Source organism: Pinus tabuliformis, chromosome Q, assembly GCF_031772625.1.
Source record: "Pinus tabuliformis cultivar Carrire ecotype Pingquan chromosome Q, CPIR1, whole genome shotgun sequence".
Classification (NCBI taxonomy): domain Eukaryota; kingdom Viridiplantae; phylum Streptophyta; class Pinopsida; order Pinales; family Pinaceae; genus Pinus; species Pinus tabuliformis.
The window spans coordinates 1,354,080,949-1,354,100,431 of record NC_142296.1 but is presented as its reverse complement, the minus strand read 5'-3'; the positions used below and the strand labels follow the sequence as shown (position 1 = coordinate 1,354,100,431).

The 19,483-nt window shown below is 34.8% G+C and overlaps 1 long non-coding RNA gene across 1 annotated transcript; it reads left to right on the top strand.

The window, feature by feature from the left end:
• The first annotated feature begins 534 nt into the window (after positions 1-534).
• LOC149224937 (uncharacterized) lies at positions 535-1,972 on the top strand. Its single transcript, XR_016249114.1, has 3 exons — positions 535-737; positions 1,125-1,259; positions 1,401-1,972. It is a non-coding gene; the product is annotated as an uncharacterized LOC149224937 (long non-coding RNA).
• The last annotated feature ends 17,511 nt before the right edge of the window (positions 1,973-19,483 follow it).

The following is a 19,483-nucleotide window of genomic DNA, read 5'->3' as shown; positions in this document are numbered from 1 at the left end:
GTGCCATCGCTGGCATATCGTCCTACGTTGGTCAGTTTTTTCACCAATTCACTTGTCTTTACATAAGAAGATAATCAATCGATCCAGAGTATGCTTTGAATGTCCAATAGATTGTATTTTGCAGGCATGGCACTTGCATTTCTCCTTTGCCCATTTGCATATATTGTCCCTCTGTGACCTATTCATAATAACAGAATATCATATTTTTCTTTACGGCCACTGAAAACCATGGAGACCATGTAAGATTTATGAGGCTAAGAATTCTCAAAATAGAATTGCATTTATAGTCTTGATGTACTTTATCTCAAAAAGAATGTCTCAACCTGCAATATGTCTCAACAACCTGCCATGTCTCAACCTGCAATATGTCTGAAATTGATCAACCTGGGAGCCGCATAGATCGTTATGTCTCTCAATTAAGTTTTGTTCTGTCATGTAAAGCAGCTGGTTTAGTTAACTTACAAGCCCGTCTTGCAATGTTTTAGCAGCATCTGAAGGAGCAGGAGATATTCAACACAAAGAGTATGCAACAATTTTAATGTTGAAGCAGGTGATGCAGTCAGTGGGTAAATGAGTACACTTGTTTATAGTCATACATGAGTTCAAACTTCAAACTGTTATAAGAAAAGTCTCTGATTTTGCTTTTACAGGCCCACTTCTGTGAATGTTAAAGAGGCAGCAGGTTCTTGCCGGCAATCAACAGCTTCAGCAAGCCAGCCACCCACTTTTCACCTCAGGTTTGACTGATTCTTCCTACCTAAGGTCTTGTGCATGTTGATATATAAAAAGAAACAATCAGGATGCCTTAAGATTTATTTTTCATGTTAATGTGGATCAGTAATTCATTACCAGATAGAATGTTCTTCTCATCTGCTCTGGATCTTGACCTGAATGTGCTTGCAATTCATTGAGTGTAGTGGGCAAGCCCTTATTGTCTATGGGGGATGTGTGCACCTTTGTTTCTAGGCATGAGCCAGCTGTCATGATTGTAGCTGGTCCATGCCCAGGATGTCTTAATATTTGTTTTTCATGTTAATGTGGATCAATAATTATTTATCAGATAGATTTTATTTCTCATCTGCTATGCATTTTGACAATAATGCGCTTGCAATTATTGAGTGTAGTGGGCAGGGAGCCTGACAAGCCCTCATTGCCTATGAGGCCTGTGTGCGTCTTTGTCTCTGGGCATGGGCCAGTGGTCACATGGAAGCTCCTGAATTCCTTCATAATGAGTGCATTGTTTTGCGTAATGCCTTTGGGTAGGTTATTAACAAAATTGTCTTTGTTGATTTCTTTTAATTGTCATGTTGTTCAGAAAATGAAAATTCTTTTACAATGAAGGTAATACTCTGCATATTATTAAGTAATTGTGTAAATTGAAATGTCTGCAACTTGTGTAGACTACAGCAAATACTGTTGCAACCAGAGGAAGAACTATTGAGAAATTATACTGCAGATGTTGCCTTGGAAGGAACGGCTCCTAAGCCAAAGAAAACTATTGGAAAAATTAAGGTTCAAGGTATAGTAGCATGGCACAGGTACCAACATAAGCGCTGAAGCAATTGTTTTAGGGGATTATTCTGGTTTGCACAACAAAAGAAACTAAAGAGCTGAAGCAATCGTTTTAGGGCATTATTCTAGTTTGCACAGCCAAAGAAACTAAACTAACTAAACTATCTATATATCTATAGCGATTCTAAATCTCTCATAGATAATTAAGCTGCATTGGAGCCAGACAAATTGTCAAAAGATAGCATTAGAGAGCCCTACTGAATTATGAAATTGAGATACATGGTGGACAACATTACATGGGACTAGGCACTGCCTTGAGTGACACTTTTGGTCATACCAACATTCCCTTTCTGTTTTTTGGTATTTTTCCAGACAACATAATTATATGTTAATGAAAGTATATGGATAGATAATCTTAGAGACTGTTTATGCATATCAGAAGATAAGTATGACTGATATTTTAAAGAGGATTGTTTTTTCATAATTTTGACATATATAGCAATTTTTACATGCTGAACCAATTTCTGGAAATTGCATGAAAATACAATGCACATATACTGGTTTTATCATTTATAATAAAATAACATTTTTTTCTTATGAAAAAAAAGATTGCCCTGTTGTGCTGCAATTATTTCCCACTGTTCTAAAATCAGCATTTTTTTCTTATGAAAAAAATATTGCCCTGTTGTGCTGCAATTATTTCCCACTGTTCCAAAATTGATTTCCCAACCTCCATTTTTGTTTTATTTCAAGTGCACGTAATCTTGTTTGTTATAAATGACACCAAGCTTGCTGTGTTCTCAATCATTAACATTATTTACATGAGGCTTTTATGAGATACTTTTTTTAATCTGAATCTTCAAAGCTCATGGTTATTGATATGCACAATGATAACTCGTTAGATGAAATGGCATAATTATATCAACTGGCTTGTGCATTTCTCCTTATGCTAAATACATGTTCTGTTATAAGCTCATTCATAAATGATGGGGCTTATTATGTCCAAGGATTATAAAAGTGTTGATTTTCTAATATGAAACCATAGATGAAATGTGAGAGGATACATCATTGATGAAGGGGCTTTTCTCTCTCCTGAATTTTTACTCGCTGAACCAATTTCTGCAAATTGCATGAAAATACAATGCACATTTATTGGTTTTATTGTTTGTAATAAAAAAACATTTTTTTCTTATGAAAAAAAATATTTCCCTGTTGTGCTGCGATTATTTCCCACTATTCTAAAATCAACATTTTTTTCTTATGAAAAAATAGATTGCCCTTTTGTGCTGCAATTATTTCCCATTGTTCCAAAATTGATTTCCCCATACAGTGGCCACGACTAAAAATTGTGCTGCAATTATTTCCTGCTCTTCCAAAATTGATTTCCCCATACAGTGACCACAACTAAAAACTGTGCCATGACTAAAGACTGTGCTGCAATTATTTCCCACTCTTCCAAAATTGATTTCCCCATACAATGACCATGACTATAGATGCTTTCCTGTTCCATTTCTTCATGTGAGGCATGGTTTGTGAAATTTGAGGATAACGTGACCTTAAACTTCTAAATTTGAAGATAAAGTGACCGTGATATTGATTTAAATCAAAGCATGCACATAAGAGGCTGTAAGGTATAACATAACAACGCAGATTGATTTTAAAGTATTCAAGACCTCTCCCAGCCCAGATATAGAATTTATTGGAAATCTTTGTTAAAAGAATGACTACAATTACAAGCCATAGTTCCTGTCATTTTGGAGTTTAGGATTTGCTCATCTATCGTTTTTTTAGACTTTACCCTACTTTGCTAACTAGCACACCCTTCACATGCTAGGCTGCATTACAAATAAGTCAGAGTGCAAAGGATAAATTGAGGAAGTAGTCTGCAAGCCCTTGGTGACTGTTTTTAGCTGTCCAGAGTGGAGTTTCACCATTTGATGATAAGAATTGGGCTGGATTCACAGCCAACTGGAATCAAAGCTCTGCATCATTATTCAATTCTATGCTCCGATCTTCCTCATTAGTTCTATTTCCCCTCAGTAGACAGGGATAACCCCAGTGCAACCTAACTTGAGTGACAGTAAGGCAGCAAAACAGGACACTTTGTAGAGGGTTAGTGATGTTTGGTCTCAAGAATTGTTCTTCCTTGTTTGAATGAGTGACTACTCGGGCAGCAAAGCATGACACTTTGCACAGGGTTAGTGATGTTTTGTCTCAAGAATGGTTCTTCCTTATTTGAATGACACTGCTTAGGTAGAAAAACATGACATTTTGCAGAGAGTTAGTGGTGTTTTGTCTCAAGAATGGTTCTTCCTTATTTGAATGACATTACTCAGGCAACAAAATAAGACAATTTGCACACGATTAGTGATGTTTTGTCACAAGAATGATTACAACAGTATCCAGAGCAAGCATAGCTGGTATTAGGCTTTTATATGGATATCTTGCAGGGATGCTTGTCATATAGCCTTTATATGTTCAATGACTGCTCATGAATGCGGTGGGTGTTTTGTTATGATCTCTTATTTCAGATAGTTGACAAAAGATGTAACCTTGTCTTAATCTATTTTTGTCAACCTATAAATTGTTATCTTGGAATTGGAACCCTTAGTGATGTTTTGTTATGACCCTTGCTTTCATAAATGCCCATTCACATTTCAATATTCTTCCACACTCTATGCCTTACGGTGTTTCCTTTGCAACATTAATTGCAAATGCTAGTTTATACCTTCCATATACCATATGTTAATTTGATATGGCCATTAAAAAAAAGGGTTCAATAAATTTCTTATGCCATTACATAAAACTTCATATGCTTCGGCCCCTTTAAAACACCATTATATAATTACTTGAAATATGACAATTGCATTACATAACGCTTCATTGGCTTATTCTACGGTCCTTTAAAAGAACACCATATGACCCTTATACAAAAAAACTCAACGTATCATATATATGACTACATCAGGATTAACAAATATATTAATGAATGAAGGATTCACACCGCACCAAGGCATTCATCACATACATAATTCACTGTTTTGGGTCCTCCGTAAGAACTTGTTCCAACATATTTATGCCTTCAAGGAAAGTCATCGTACCTAAAAACACGGTCAGGTCTCCCTATACAATATATGCAATGTTAAGACAATGCACAAGAACATGTGAACGATGGTTCAATGCATAGTTACCAAATTCGCATTTAGATTTGATACGATAAAATTTTGACTGGAAAAATTTCAATTCGGAAAAAATTCGAAAGTATATATCTTAAACAATTAAATATATATACTCTTTTTCTTGTAACAACAATGCGTTCAATTTTTCCCCATTCATTTTGAAATTTAAATAACTTTTAATAATTTTAATCAATATAGACAATTTTAAAATTAGAGTTTACTTACTAAAACTCTAACCACATTTGTCTTAGCTCCAAGATCTCTCTTCTTTTCAAAATTCAAAACTTCCCTCTTACTTTCAAATCTTATTTAAAAATATTTTATGATTAATATTTATTTAAAAATTAAATATTCTAAACTCAAAACTACTTTTCTTTAATTTCAAATTTTATCTAAAATCTTTTATAATTAATACATATTTAAAAATTAAACATTCAAAAATATGTTTATAAGATTCCTCTTAAGATAAATATATTATATTTAGAAAATCAATTAATTATTAGAAAATTTACTCTTCAAGATTTTGCTTCTTTCTTTATTATCTAAATCCTTTGAAGCAATACTCAAATTAAAAATAAGAAATTTTCTCCACTCACAATTTGTTTCCATTTCCTACCTACAATACAATCGGGTGGCCTTTCCATTTCCTACTGCAATAAGGCATCTATCTATTTTATGATTAAGGATTACTACTTTACTATTCTCAAAAATTCAAATTAACAAAGATCACTGAACTTACTATTATCTGAGAGACAAATTAACAAATCCATGCAATAAACTATAATAAACTATAAATAGTGAATTTTCTGTTATCCAAACGAAATTACCAGAAACAGAATTGAATTTTCATCGTATTATTCGATGCTCAAATCGAATTGCCGAATTTCCGTATTTATTTCTTTGATACGGGCGTATTTGGTACCTATGGTTCAATGCACACAAAAATTGAACACAACCATACCATTCAACTTAGTCCTTGAAAACTTGAAACGCCTTCACACTCTCATCATTCAATGCACACAGATAAAATTCTACTCCTTTCAACGCATACGAACCAACACCATTCCAAGAATTCAACTTAATGCCTCTGCTATGATACAGTCATTAAAAAATGAACCCATTTTTTTGCAGGAGCTCAACGCATAGGAGCGCAGAAAATTCAACGTAACCATTAACACAAGACAAGGAAAAATGGATACACAGGTGAAAACGTCAAATTCGGCAGAGGGACCGAGAGGGACCGAGAATAAGGGCAGGGAAAATGAGGACAATAGCCAGAGTTACAACAAAAAGGTTATTTTTGGGAGTTGACTTTGATATCATGTCAAGTCAAGAGTAATTTCACAAATATGATTGTGTATCTGCATTAAGATTATTGATAAGTACATTGTAGAGAAAATTTTGAAATCCAAATTCAAATGTCTCTTCACTTTCCTTATTTTTATATTTACAATATTTACATAATTTCCCTATTTCAGATTAAGTGCAAACAACAAACATGCTTGTGAAGCACCTTTATAGATTAAAACCCTAGCGATTGACAAACCAACACCTAGAGATGGTTAGCTTATGATGGTCCATAAAATATAGCTATGATAGATATAAATAAAGTAGCAGGAGCATAGAATTAGTCTACTAAAACAAAGCAACTCGTCTGCAAACATATCTTAGTTTTCCACTAATGGTAAGAGAGTTCATTACCTTCGTAATGGTTATATGGATAGTGTGAACTCTAAATGGAAAGTCTTTGATGATTCTCCATTTTCCAATGAGATGTGTAATTTATATTAGGAAGTGTGGAAATGAGATGTGTAATTTATATTAGGAAGTGTGGTGATTTTGGGTATAAATCAACGAGTTATAAAATATATGGTTTTTATGTTACGAAGTGTGATGCTTTTGGGTATAAATCAATGAGTTATAAATCAATGATGTCAATATATAACTTGATTATTAATGTGAATATATAACTCGATTATATACACATAGTGAGAGCTCTTCATGATAGCCTTGAATGATTATCCATTATGTGAACTTATACGAACTAGTTATTTTAATTATTTAAATGTTTTGATTTAGGTTATTAAAATATTTTAACAATTAGTAATAATTGTTTAGTAAACATTTTGATTAGGTTAAATTATATTAAAAAATATTAATAATGTTAAAACATTTTTATTAAGGTAAAATAAAATAAAAATAATAAAAAAATTTAAAACTAAAATAATTTCATGGTATTTATTTATGGTAGTACAACCTATGGTATTGACCCATAGTATTAATGTGGAATATAGCTTATTTAATAAAATAAAAATACTATTTTCTTTTTTAAATAAAAATAATTTCATGGTATTCACCCATGATATAAGAATCTACGATATTGATCCATGGTATTTATATAGAACATAATTTATTGATAAAAGGAAATTAAACCAATCTAGATCCATCTTAACCCTAAATTTATAAAAAAATAAAAAAGTAAAATCTTTTAGTCTATTAAACAAAGACAAATAACATTATATCTCTTCTAGATTTATTACGATGTTAAACATAGCTGTATAATTATACATATATGTACATAGAGCTAGAGCTATTCGTCTTTATTAATATTCCATTAACTCATCTATGGAAATGTGAATTTATTTAAATTCGTTATTTTAAATATAAAAACTTATATGAACTAGTTATTTTAATTATTTACATGTTTTGACTTTGATCATTATAGTATTTTAAGGGCATCTTTATGTCCATTGATTCCTCAAATATTTGGGATCAGACGGACATGAACGCGATCAAAAAATTGACAACAATCGACTTAATCTTAACCTCAGGGTATTTTAATAACTAAATAATAATCTATTCGAACCTGGACAAATAACAACCCAATGACAGCTCTTGGTTATGGTTATAAACCAAAAATCTATAAATAACTCAAACAGAACAACTCCGGAGATTATCTTGGTTTGCGATGGATGTGGTCCGTGATGTTTGTCTTGGATGGGAAGGGGGATACTAAGGAATGTGAGATGGCCATTAACGCAGGCGACCCTTTGGATATTGTGGAATTGGGTGAAAGAGTCGCGTTTCCTGCCGCTGTGTTTGTGGATATGTTATTATAAACCAGGAAAGCTTCTCGGTTGTTGTTGCTATGATGAACATTTGTCTTAATCATGCCAATTTTGCATGCTTTGCTTAAGTGTTATTTTATGAGAATCCATGTGTTATGTTTAAGTGTTAATTAACTAATACTAAATATTCAAATTGGAAATAAGGTTTTGAAGTTAGTCAAATTGTACATGCCAAAATTGATTAAAAGGACCCTTTTTTTAGTTTCTTATTCAAGTTTCAAACCATTTTTGTTTTATAGGTATTTCATTTTTACATGCTAGTAGTCCCATTACATCTCTTATCATAATACGAAATGTGTTTAATCAAAAAATAAAAATTACAATTACAATTCAGCCACTTTGTTTATTTATAAGTCTGATGACCCTTGATGATGCTTTTATCTTCGTGATTTTCTTGATGTAGCTTTTCCATTAGAGTATCCTCCAATAGAGCAGAAGCTCGACAATACTATTATGGTATTCATTAGAATCCTTTTTGGAAGTTGTCTTTTTCTGAGCTGCAACTAAAATATGAATGCAATACACAAGAAAACACATAAAGTCTGGTGTCCTAGACCTTTTCTAGCAAGGCATCAGCTTGTGGAAATTGATATTAAAATTTAGAAGGAGAACCATCAATATCCCTTCTACATCCATTAAAACATAGAGCAACATAGAGCAACAGTAACAAAGACTTCAATAAAGCCATGATACCTCTGAATCCAAGACGACTAGCAGAACATGCAAACAATACATGCCTTAAGAGAGCACTACCCAATAAATAAGGGACCCAAAGAGTCACTAAATAGACTGCCAAGAATATACACTGAAAAGAAGCATAACAAGCAGACAAACGACCTCAAAGCACAGGCCAAGGACTACCAAACTGGGAGGAAAATGATTAGAAGGGAAGGAGCAAGAGCTATACTATATACGCTCAAAAGTGAAGGTTGAAGACCCATAATTGAAATTTTAGTATATTAAATTTTTTTAGTTTTACTCTAAAAATTTAGTTTCCATATAAATATTTTACCACCAAAATTTATGAATGCATGAAACCTTTGTCACTAATTTTAAACTACAATTTCAGTTAATTATCACCCATCATCTATTAAAATGGTAATTATCATCTATAAAATGGTATTGTTCTTCTCCCTATGGATAAACTTGGAGGAAGTGTCACTAGAGATTCCTTTCAATAAAAGATGGAAGACCTAATCATCAAATGGGATCTTCTGGATATAACTCATAAAAAAGCGAAATACACTTGGGCCAATTCGAAAAGTGGATCTGACCATCCACTTAGATAGGATCAATGACACACAGAAAAAATTGTTGGTGGATCATCTTCATACCAAGGTTTCTCATACTCATGCTTGACGCTATATGGTGTGACTTCAAATCCAACAATCTGAGCTTCTAAATATTTGTGAAACTTGGCCTCAAAAGATAGATGGTTGTGTATTAAGTTATGTTGCATGAGTTTCTCTAACGTGGGAATGTTGGAAACTTAGGTACGGGTGTCCAAAACGGCTAGAGGTTTCCCCAAAATTTACAGAAAATGACTAATCAGGAACGGTAATATTATATGATAAAAAAATAAAAAATAAAAAATATTTTTTTAAATTATATAATTTATATAATAATAAAAAATCATATTGAATCAAAATATTCAAATATTAAAATCAATTTAAATATATAAATAATAAATATATAATCTCTCTTATATATAAATATATTCTTTGGGTGTCTCTCTCCTTGAGTCTTTGGCTTTTATATATATAAAATATTAACATTATGACACATGACGAGTCTTTGAATCAATATGGCTTAAAAATACAAAGGAACAATTTTACATATGTTTTTCTAATTATTTTTAAGAGAAAAAGTAAAGAAACTCTGATGTTTAAGCATTGACTACCACATACAATGTGCACACACAATCTTCTGCCATATATATACATAAACAACAAAAGAAATACTCATTAGCATAACATCCCAGATATCACCCTTACATCGAGGTCCCACACACTTCCTTAACCCATCAAGGGATTGCTTCATTTTCTCAATTAAGGATATCGGTGTTAAGGATGTCTTTGGCCTTTCTTCCAGCGAAGGTTTCAACTTAGGCTCATGTTTTGTGGTCAGTTTAACATATTTCTCTACAGGCTTTGTATTCCCCAACCCCAAGGAACATGGGAACTCCAAAAAAAACAGTCTTCAAAGCTCCCGAAACTTTCTCAAGCTCCCATTGCAGCTCCCCTGAAAAGGAAACGTTTCCATACAGTTCCAAAGCTCTTGGGAGCGTGGGAACCATTGGAACAGGTTTCCCAACTCTTGAAAACAGTTCCGTGTAATAGAGGTATCAAGTATTTCTCTTCTGAACTCCCTACATAGCGAGCTTTAGACCAAACACATAAGCCAGGTTCATATGAATTAACTAAATTTGCATCTATTATTTGTCTGGCTACAACCACGGGTAGATTATCCATAATTATATTAATGCAATTTTCATCATTTATTTTCTCTTTAAATTTCCTTGCATACTTTGCATCCAAATTTATCTGACGTACATAATTATAGAGCTTCTCCTCTCTCATGTGGAATACATAAGGAAATTTCTCAATGCGATCTCCGTGAAGAACTTCGATATTTTTAGCATTGTTGACCATTGTTTTTGGTTTACAATAATTAAATGAATAACATTCTTAAGGTAGTTATGTCTTTATGGAATACAACTTGCTCACTTTAACTTGGAGCTCATCAGCCTTGTTGAACTCATGAGGGGCTACGCCAGGAAGATAGAAGCAATTTGCACCTGAGACTAAAAATACTAGTAGAGTGAAAACAAACTCTCTAGAAGCCATTGAAGGCTCAACTTGGAAGAACTCTTGAGAACCACAATTAATTCACCTTCGACTTTATTTTATTGATGTAAACAAAAGCTATCAACCCGAATAAAGCAACAGGGTTCTCTGTCCATCCATTGCTACTCTGTCACAATTGTACTCGTAATATTTTCATCAAACTGCTCAAATGCATTTCCCTTTTGCACTATGAATGTGGATGATAAAAGAATAGCCAACCATAAATATAGGTCAGAAGGGGTCCTCAAAACCTAAGGAAATTGATAAACAATATGGAATTTTTACTACAACGGGAAGGGGAAAATTAGATAACTAATTATATAAAATGGTTAAAGGGACATAGATGGTATAACAATAAGGGATGAAATTAGGCATGGAGAAGGTAAAATGACAAGCACACAAGAATTTCCATATAAATTTCCTTTATTCCGAATAAATTAAAAGAATTAAAGCAATTTTAACTCAAAATTTATTTAGCATTCACTAATAGAATGTTATATCTAAGCATGTTAAGGTTGTGGAGATCAATATTGGATTGTATAGAGGAAAGATATTTGAAACCAATGTTGTGATCAAAGAAGGTTGGGGTTGATGCTAATGTATATTAGCTGCTACCTGAATTGAATTTGAGGTTGTATACATACCTAATGAAACAATGTTGAAACCAAAATGAGACTAGGGAACTATAAGCTAATATTGGAGAGTGGATCTCACTTCTTTTTTGTTGGCATGTTGCTGCAACTTATCTTAGAATCATGAACCATAAACCTGCATCTAGCACAATTTTATCTATGTGAATAAATTTTGCTGAAGTAAAAAACACAAAGAAATCATTGAATTACTAACCATTGATGGATGTTGTTAACTAGGCAAGGTAAATCACCTTTGATGTCAATGAGTGTCAAAGTGCAAGAGTACATTCTAAAAGTTATGCATGGATGTGTTGAAGTTGAGTCATCTATGAGATTTGGAAATCAAGAGCCATTGAGGTATTCCCTTGTTGTCAGTTAGTAATTCTGCCATTGATGTATGGAAACTCTAAGGCATCCAAAAGAATATTTTTGATCTTGGTCCCAAATAAGGTGCCGAATTCAATGGGACAAGATCTATTGGAAGGTGGGCCTTAAGGAATCCCATATCAACAAACTTGATCATAGAACCAAAAAAATTCGGAGAACTGTTGAAATCAACATGAAGTTACAATTTATTGTGAAGCTTGCTTGCTAGGAGGCTTGGTTTTCAAGCAAGTTTCATGTCTAGTCACTTAAGTTGCATAGTTTTTACATTTAGACTTATTTTTATCTTTATTATTTTATTCATTTATTTACTATACTATCCTACCCTACTTGAAAAATAACATTCTCATTCAAGTGTAGGAGTATTTCCAGTGAAGCCATGTATGTAACAAGATCACAATTATATTCATACTCAAGTTTGACAGGTAAGCTTCAATGTATACCATAGCGTGAGAAACCAACTAATTTAGATGATGTGCTATGAAGAGTTTTTGAAGAAGAGAGTGGTATTTTGGCTTAATGATTGTCAAGAACCAATGTTCAATGTAGTCATAATGCTCTTGGATCTCTTGCTCAACTGACATGTCCTCCTTTTTCATGCCATAAAGATACTTTTCCATTGAATGGTTGGTCCCTTGAATACATTATGGTCAAGGCTTGTTAGGAACTCCTTGATATAATGGCTTCTTTCCATCAAGTTTGACCCATGATTCTTTGGTCTCCTTGGAAGATTAATGAATGTGATCATAAAATACTTCTAGATTTTCTTATGGCTCATGGAACTTTTGGTCTTCTATCACTTCTAGAGAGGAATATGTGTTCTTGATTTCTTTCAGAAATTGTTGTTTATGAGATGCAAAGAGTTTCCCAATTGTTTCTAGAATTTGAGAGATTTCCTAGAGGAACATTGTTAAAAATTCCGATCAATCCTATGTTCTTCTTGCTGGTTGTTGATCCCTATATAGCACATGGATTAGTGTATAATGGTTTATTACAACACCCTACAAATGATAAATTTTGAAAGAAATAATTGAAATATGATAAAAGAAAATAACTTCAAAGTGAGATTCATCATGTACTTGGATAACCTCACACTACTAAAACATGTTGTCAGTAGTTATTTGTTCATCACGAGTTAGCTTCTTTCTTTCCATGAATCAAATCTTAAACAAACCACATTTTCATAAAACAATTTGAACACTTGTCCTCCTCTCACTAGTACTTCATTTACAAGTCCATCACCAATTGAGCTACCTCCTAGGGACTTAAATATAATAAAAACATGTGTATTAAATTATTTATGGTTTTTGAAACAATAATATTATACTTTATATTTTCAAATATATCTTGTTGTTTAATTGGCTGAATTAATTTTTTTATTTTAATAAAATAGATTTAAGCATAAAAATAAAAATTCAAGTTTTAATTTATAAAAAAAATATTTGAAAATATGTTATACATTCAAAGATCTATTTTCCAGATCCATCACATAATATTTTAAATTGCCGATACGTTTCAAACTATTCATATATTTAATACATTTTTAATATTTTTTTTTTTGTAAATCAACATATGCTATTAATTCATAAAAAAATTACATCATGAGGAGCTTGGGCTAAAAACATCATCAGCCTCATTCCCATCAGAATTGTTGGCTAGATGCTAATGCCAAGAAAACATTGATAGTAACAACAAAAAACTTAAGGACCATAGATAGATTGCCCAAAGTAACCAGAAATGCCCAAGGATCAAAATACAACTCATAATCATCTTTAATCAACAATATTATCGAGAGCTGGGTCATTTGGACCATTTCCACATGGAAAACAAAAAACTTCGTATACATGTGCCTCCATATGAGCCATCGTACCTTCAAATGTGTCCAACCTCTCCGAGAGTTGTCATCATCGACGAAGAGGGACTAACTAATCCATCAAGTGCCATTGATTGTGTTAGAGGTTGTTCATAAAGGCTATGACCTCATTGCGATCATCATGTCGGTCATGGGCCAACTTCTCCACCAAAACTAAAACATGGAATATCTGCACCTCTAAAGGGTGGAGCAAGGTCCAATCATCCTAGCAAGGTGTTTGGTTGTTTCTATACCCCTTCTCCATCATCATGGTTCTCCACTCGATGTACTACCCCTTGGATTTGAGGACCAATGCCTCTCCAAGCCCGTCATCATTGGCAATACATGGTGCTCTAGTTGGTCACCACACACAACCCACATGAAAAGTCAAAACTGGAGACCCAACTTCTAGGGATGATGAACTTCCCATGGACCCAAGGTAATACATCAACTGACTAGTCTACTCCCCTCTCAAACAACTAAGCATCAAAACTCCCACATCTGCAAAGACGACCACCCTTCAACCTACAAATTTCATCAAGCCAACTACCTCACTCTGCATACCTAACACGCCAATGAAAATGCCCCAAACTCTCACTACTACAAAACCCCCTACCCAACAATAGACATCTAAACCCTTCCCAAAAAAATGAAATTTTGAGAGCTCCCAATTCACTTTCACTCCTCCTCTCCAAAGACAAATGACTATGGAGAAAATGGGTGCAAGCCATGCTTGGGATTCCATTAACTTTTATGGCTACCCTAGTGAAACCCAAGAACACTCCAAAAACCACTACAAAGGCTTGATCGATTAAAATATGAACAAAAATGAAAATCAAACAAGGGAGTGTTAGTTTCTCTAAAGAAAAAGAGAAAATCTCCACAGTTGACACGAACAACGCTGCCACTTCGGTAACCCACACGTTTCGACACTAGATAGCTTCTCATAACTAGAACCACCGGCAACGAACCAGAGTCCCAAATGGTTATGCTTGGAACTGTTTATTTTCTAGAGTTCTATACTTAACATGAATAACTTATACCAATTCTTCTTCAATTAGCAATCAATTTATCCAATGTAATTCAATCTTATAATAATAATAAACAATTGTAGATAGAACGATAAATCCAATGCACAATAGAAGGAAACTAAGAATAAGAGAGACATAATATTTGGTCAAAGACCAGGGAGAATGTAACAACCTTGGTTAAAATTCCATGTAAAAATATATAATACCACGGTCATGCGACATGTATTCCAAGATGAATGGTGGGAAAAACATACTAGTCGGTATTCATTTCGGTTATTATGGCTAAAGGAAATTGGCAAAGGCAATGGCTTTGGAAAGGAAAAATGACATTTTTGGCACATTTATTTATGAAAATGATGGAAAATAGGAGAAAAGGAAGGTGAAAGGTCAAAGGTTGCGTGTGAGGAGGAAAATGAAAGAAAATAATGGAAATTGAAGAAAACAGAGGCCTCATTGATAAAAAGGCATATGAGGATCAATTTAGAGCCTTTTGCCCGTTTAGTTTTGGAGCTCTCTCATTATTCTCTCTCTCTCTCACTCTTGGAAACTTATAGTTTTCTTGGAGCACTTTGGCATTGGATCAAGAAAGGAAAAGAAGGAAAGATGAAGGAAGGAGCCAACAAGGAAGAGCAAGATCTAGCAACTACAGGAGGATTTTTTTTTCCAGGTATCGATTTTCATGTGTGTTTTCCTTGCTATATTTTGTATGCGTGGTGTTGCATGTGGTTGTTTGTTGTTATGGCATGGGTTTTTCCAAGTGTGATAGTGTTTTCAGCCTAGCCCTGCCATTTTCAGATAGCCATGGTGTGATGGGGTTCTCATATTTTGGTTGAGTTGGATTTCTGGATGGATTCAAAGCTGAGTGAGGTGAATCTCTGAAAGAAAGAACACATGACCTACTGATCCCTGAACCATAGTATGGATTGTGGTAAATCCACTGACATAGTGACCCTTGAGGCAGACTATGGGTTGTGATAAATCCAGGTTTTGTGTGCCTCGGCGGGCCTAGGAATCCTTGACCGATTAATGGCGGACTATACTATAAATCCTAGAAGTGGTTTCCCTTGACTAGGCCTAGGAATCCTTGCTAGTGAATGCTGGGATATATGGTAAATCCTAGAGGGTGGAGTCTCGGTTTAGGGCATAGTGATCCCTGGATCAGACTGTGGATTGTGGTAAAGCCTGAGAGACTAGGAGACATGAAAATTCCTCACGATGTAGGTGGAGAAATCGGTGGCATCCATGCTTGTTTTGGCCCAGTGATCTGATGTGGATTTCGTGAAAGCCTGGTTTCTATTGATGAGGGTGAGGTGGTTTAGCCTTGGGATGCCTTGGTTGTTTATTTTGGTTTGAGTCCCACATTCATGCTTGGAATATGGCACAAGGGTGATTGGCTGAAGATATATTTGGCTCAACCAATCTATGGTCGGGTGGAACATGGTAGTCCCATCTCGAGTTGGATTTTTAATTCATTAATAAGAGGTTCTTTCCTTGAGATCTTATGTGTAAATTTGTTGGTTTAATGTGGATTCTATGGTTGAGGTGTCCTTGATATTTCTATTGTTATTATGCTAGTTATAAGCATGGATTATGATAATGATGATGTATGGATCTCCTCATGCTTTGATTTGTAAATGAATGACCAATGTATCTATGAACTAATAAATGATAACACACCTAATGTTATAAGAGAACAATGCTTCTTAGCGATTCTCAGATAAGTGTGAGATCCTTACGCACAAATATGTTGTTTAAACCTGTTGTTTCATAGTTTTTAGTTTCTAAGTTTAAGCATAGCCAAAATCATGACTCCCAAAAGCATGTTACATGAGTTATGAGGTTCTATTTATAATAAGAGGGGGTAGCTCTTCAACTCCCCTTTGCGACCTTTGGACTACTCTCATGACTCTACAACTTCTTCACAAAATAACATATTACATTACATGATGAATTTTCATATTCCAATATTGACACTTGGAAATTCACTTACAACATAATTACAAATAACATTACATTTTCCACTTGTACCCAGATAAGAAAAAATAGGGTAGGGACAACCTAATAAGACACAACACTGTGATTTTGGAGTTTGGGGTAATTCCAACTCAACAACCTCCACTTGGTGGTTCTTGGTCACATATTGGTGCCAAGCTTGGTACTGTGTGATGGTGTCCCTAAATTGCTTAATGGTGTCTTGTTGGAAGCGGACTGTAGCCTCCATGGAATCTAGGTACACTGTATTGGAACATCTATCCAACTCATTCTGAAGCATGAGCAACATTGTTTTGACTTTGACAGGACCACCGATGAATTTTACATGTCTTGTGCACTCAACACCAAGTCTTCCCTGGTGGCATCCTATCTTAGTTTCTCTAGGTACTCTTCAACCTCCTGCCAGACTTGTTTCTTGGGTTTAGCTTGTGTGAGGGAACTGATTGATGGGATCAGGTCTGTTCTCAGCAAGACATCCAAACTATTTTACAACCACACATATGAGGCATGCATGTTACCAATGAATGAGGCAAGATGCTTGTAGTTCTAAATTGACATTCGAACCTTCTATTTCTCCATCTCTACCTGTGGATTCATCTTCTTCACTAATTCAAGTGGGGCTCCTTTGTACCGCATTGTCCACTCCTGTACATAGGTGATAACAACATGTATGTTTTTTAGAGTTTTAACAAATTATTTTCTTTGCTGCTGTAGGCCATGTAAACGAACAAATTCTTTATTCACGGTGACAAATTTGTCATAGAGTTTCTGCATGGTTTTTCCAAGTGTTGACACTTTAGCAAGTATTGCTGCTCTCATATCCCCCAATGCGAAAATTGCATTCTATGTTGTTGCTCAGAGTTGTTTTGCCTCTTGCATGGCATCCTGCAGATTCTGTGTTAGTTTCTCATTCTCAGCCGTCAAATACGAAACATTTGATCTTGTTGCTCCTACGTAAGCCAAGATGGATTCGACAGCAGTTAGATGCTTTTTGGTGTCCGACATTATCACCATTTCTTTTATGAATGTAGGTTATGCATGATCATCTGGAAATTTCTTCCTCCATGCTTGCACAATCTTCTTGTGAAACTCATCCATTGATAGATTGTACACATCCATGACAGATTATCATAAAGGAGAACAACATTTCCTTGTTCTCTTGGGTCTGCCTCTACTATCGGAGGTGGTGGAGACTGAGGGATGACATGTGTTTCTCTCAGCATCAGGTCAACATCTTCAATCTACGGCTCCTATTGCAATCCTTCTTTTCAACTTCAATCAAATATTTGATCAGCTGAGCAAGATCCCCATCCTGCATCTGTTTGCTCTTTCCCTATGCTACTGGGTGATTTTTTTCTTTAATTGGCGTCGTTTCTTCTGTCATTGTAGCATGTATTTATTATTATTCCTTCCTCTATTTCTCTTTTTTTTCTTTCTTCCTCAACTCCCATTCTTCCTTCAGTTCTTTTTCTGTTTGCTTTGATCTTAGTTCTGCTACCTATAAGCTCTACTTTTCTCTCTTCCTCTGCTATGCTCTTTGTATCCTCTGCTTACTTTTGCTTCTACTACCAAAGCTGCCTACATGAAGATTGAGTTCAATTTCACTCTACAACTTTGTTCTCCCTTTATTCTATCAACAACTTTCTCTTTCCCTGATCTTGTACTTGATTGTTGCCTTCTGCTACTGTTGCTAGACTTGTTTCCATGTTAGTGTTCACTCCTTTTCTATGAACAATTAAGTGTCCACATATATTGGAAAGTTAAATGGCACTTGTCCAACTGCTTCCCTAGTATTTCTTTCAGTTGTCTCTCTCTAGGTAGCCCTCTTTGTTGCCATGGTAATAATGACTATTGGAGAGAAGTTCTTCATGAGTATGGTACCCGTGGGAGAGAAAGGACACTCATGAGAAGTAAACATTAGATGATCTAGGTGGATATTGGTGGCCACCTGCCAAGTCCACTTGGACCCCCACCATTATTTCTTTCATCTTTTCAATTTCCTTAATTGTAGCACATTTTATTATTTTTAGCAGTTTTTCTGGTCGTGAACTTCTGGAGCCGTTTTGAGGCCCTAAACAACATTTTTGGGAAAACTGGGAGCAACATGGGTCAATGGACTGATGTTTCTCTTCCCAAAGTTGTAATTCTCGGATAGATATTTCTAACAAGATATTGTGCGCATCAAATGGAGATCGTATGCCAAATTTACGACCTCGGGAAGTTGATGTACCAATTTGTCCAAACAGGGCCCACCGTTTGGTGTTTCATCTTCTAGGGTTAGGTTTTTGGATGTTTAGGGTTTTCCATTGTTTCTCAACAATAAATAGGCCTCCGAGCCTCATTGTAACACAGTTCAGAGGCATGTAGCTGCCACATCTCTTCTCAGAGTTAAGCTACCATCGCCCTAGCTAGTTTATTTCCATTTCTGTTTGTAAGCATATTTCAGTATTTTGTAGTAGTGAAATGAAGTATTATTTCTGTTGCATCTCTATATGTATGGCTATATCTGTAATTTTTTGTGTTCTTGTTTAAATCTAGATCAGTGGTATCAGAGTGGTCTGCTCTTTCTATGTCTTTCTTTGCATGTCTCCAATGACGTCGGGATATAAGGAGTTAGGGCTTGAACTAGTCAAACCTTTGCAAGACCAGCCTTGCAAATCCCGACAGCCTCCTAGGGTGGATGAAAAGAAAAATGAGGGAGCAGGAGATCCTATCAAAATCTTGCTTAAAGAGGTCCTCGAGTGACAAAGGAACGCGATGATGGAAAACTTTTCCTAGATCCTTTAGCAGCTACCCAGGGGCGACACATCTACTTCCAGTAGATACTCTGGAAGGGCCACACCCTTTAAGGTACAAGTTAACTTTGACATTCCCATATTTGAGGGTCATATAGATGCATACACTATAGATAAATGGTTAAATCTGCT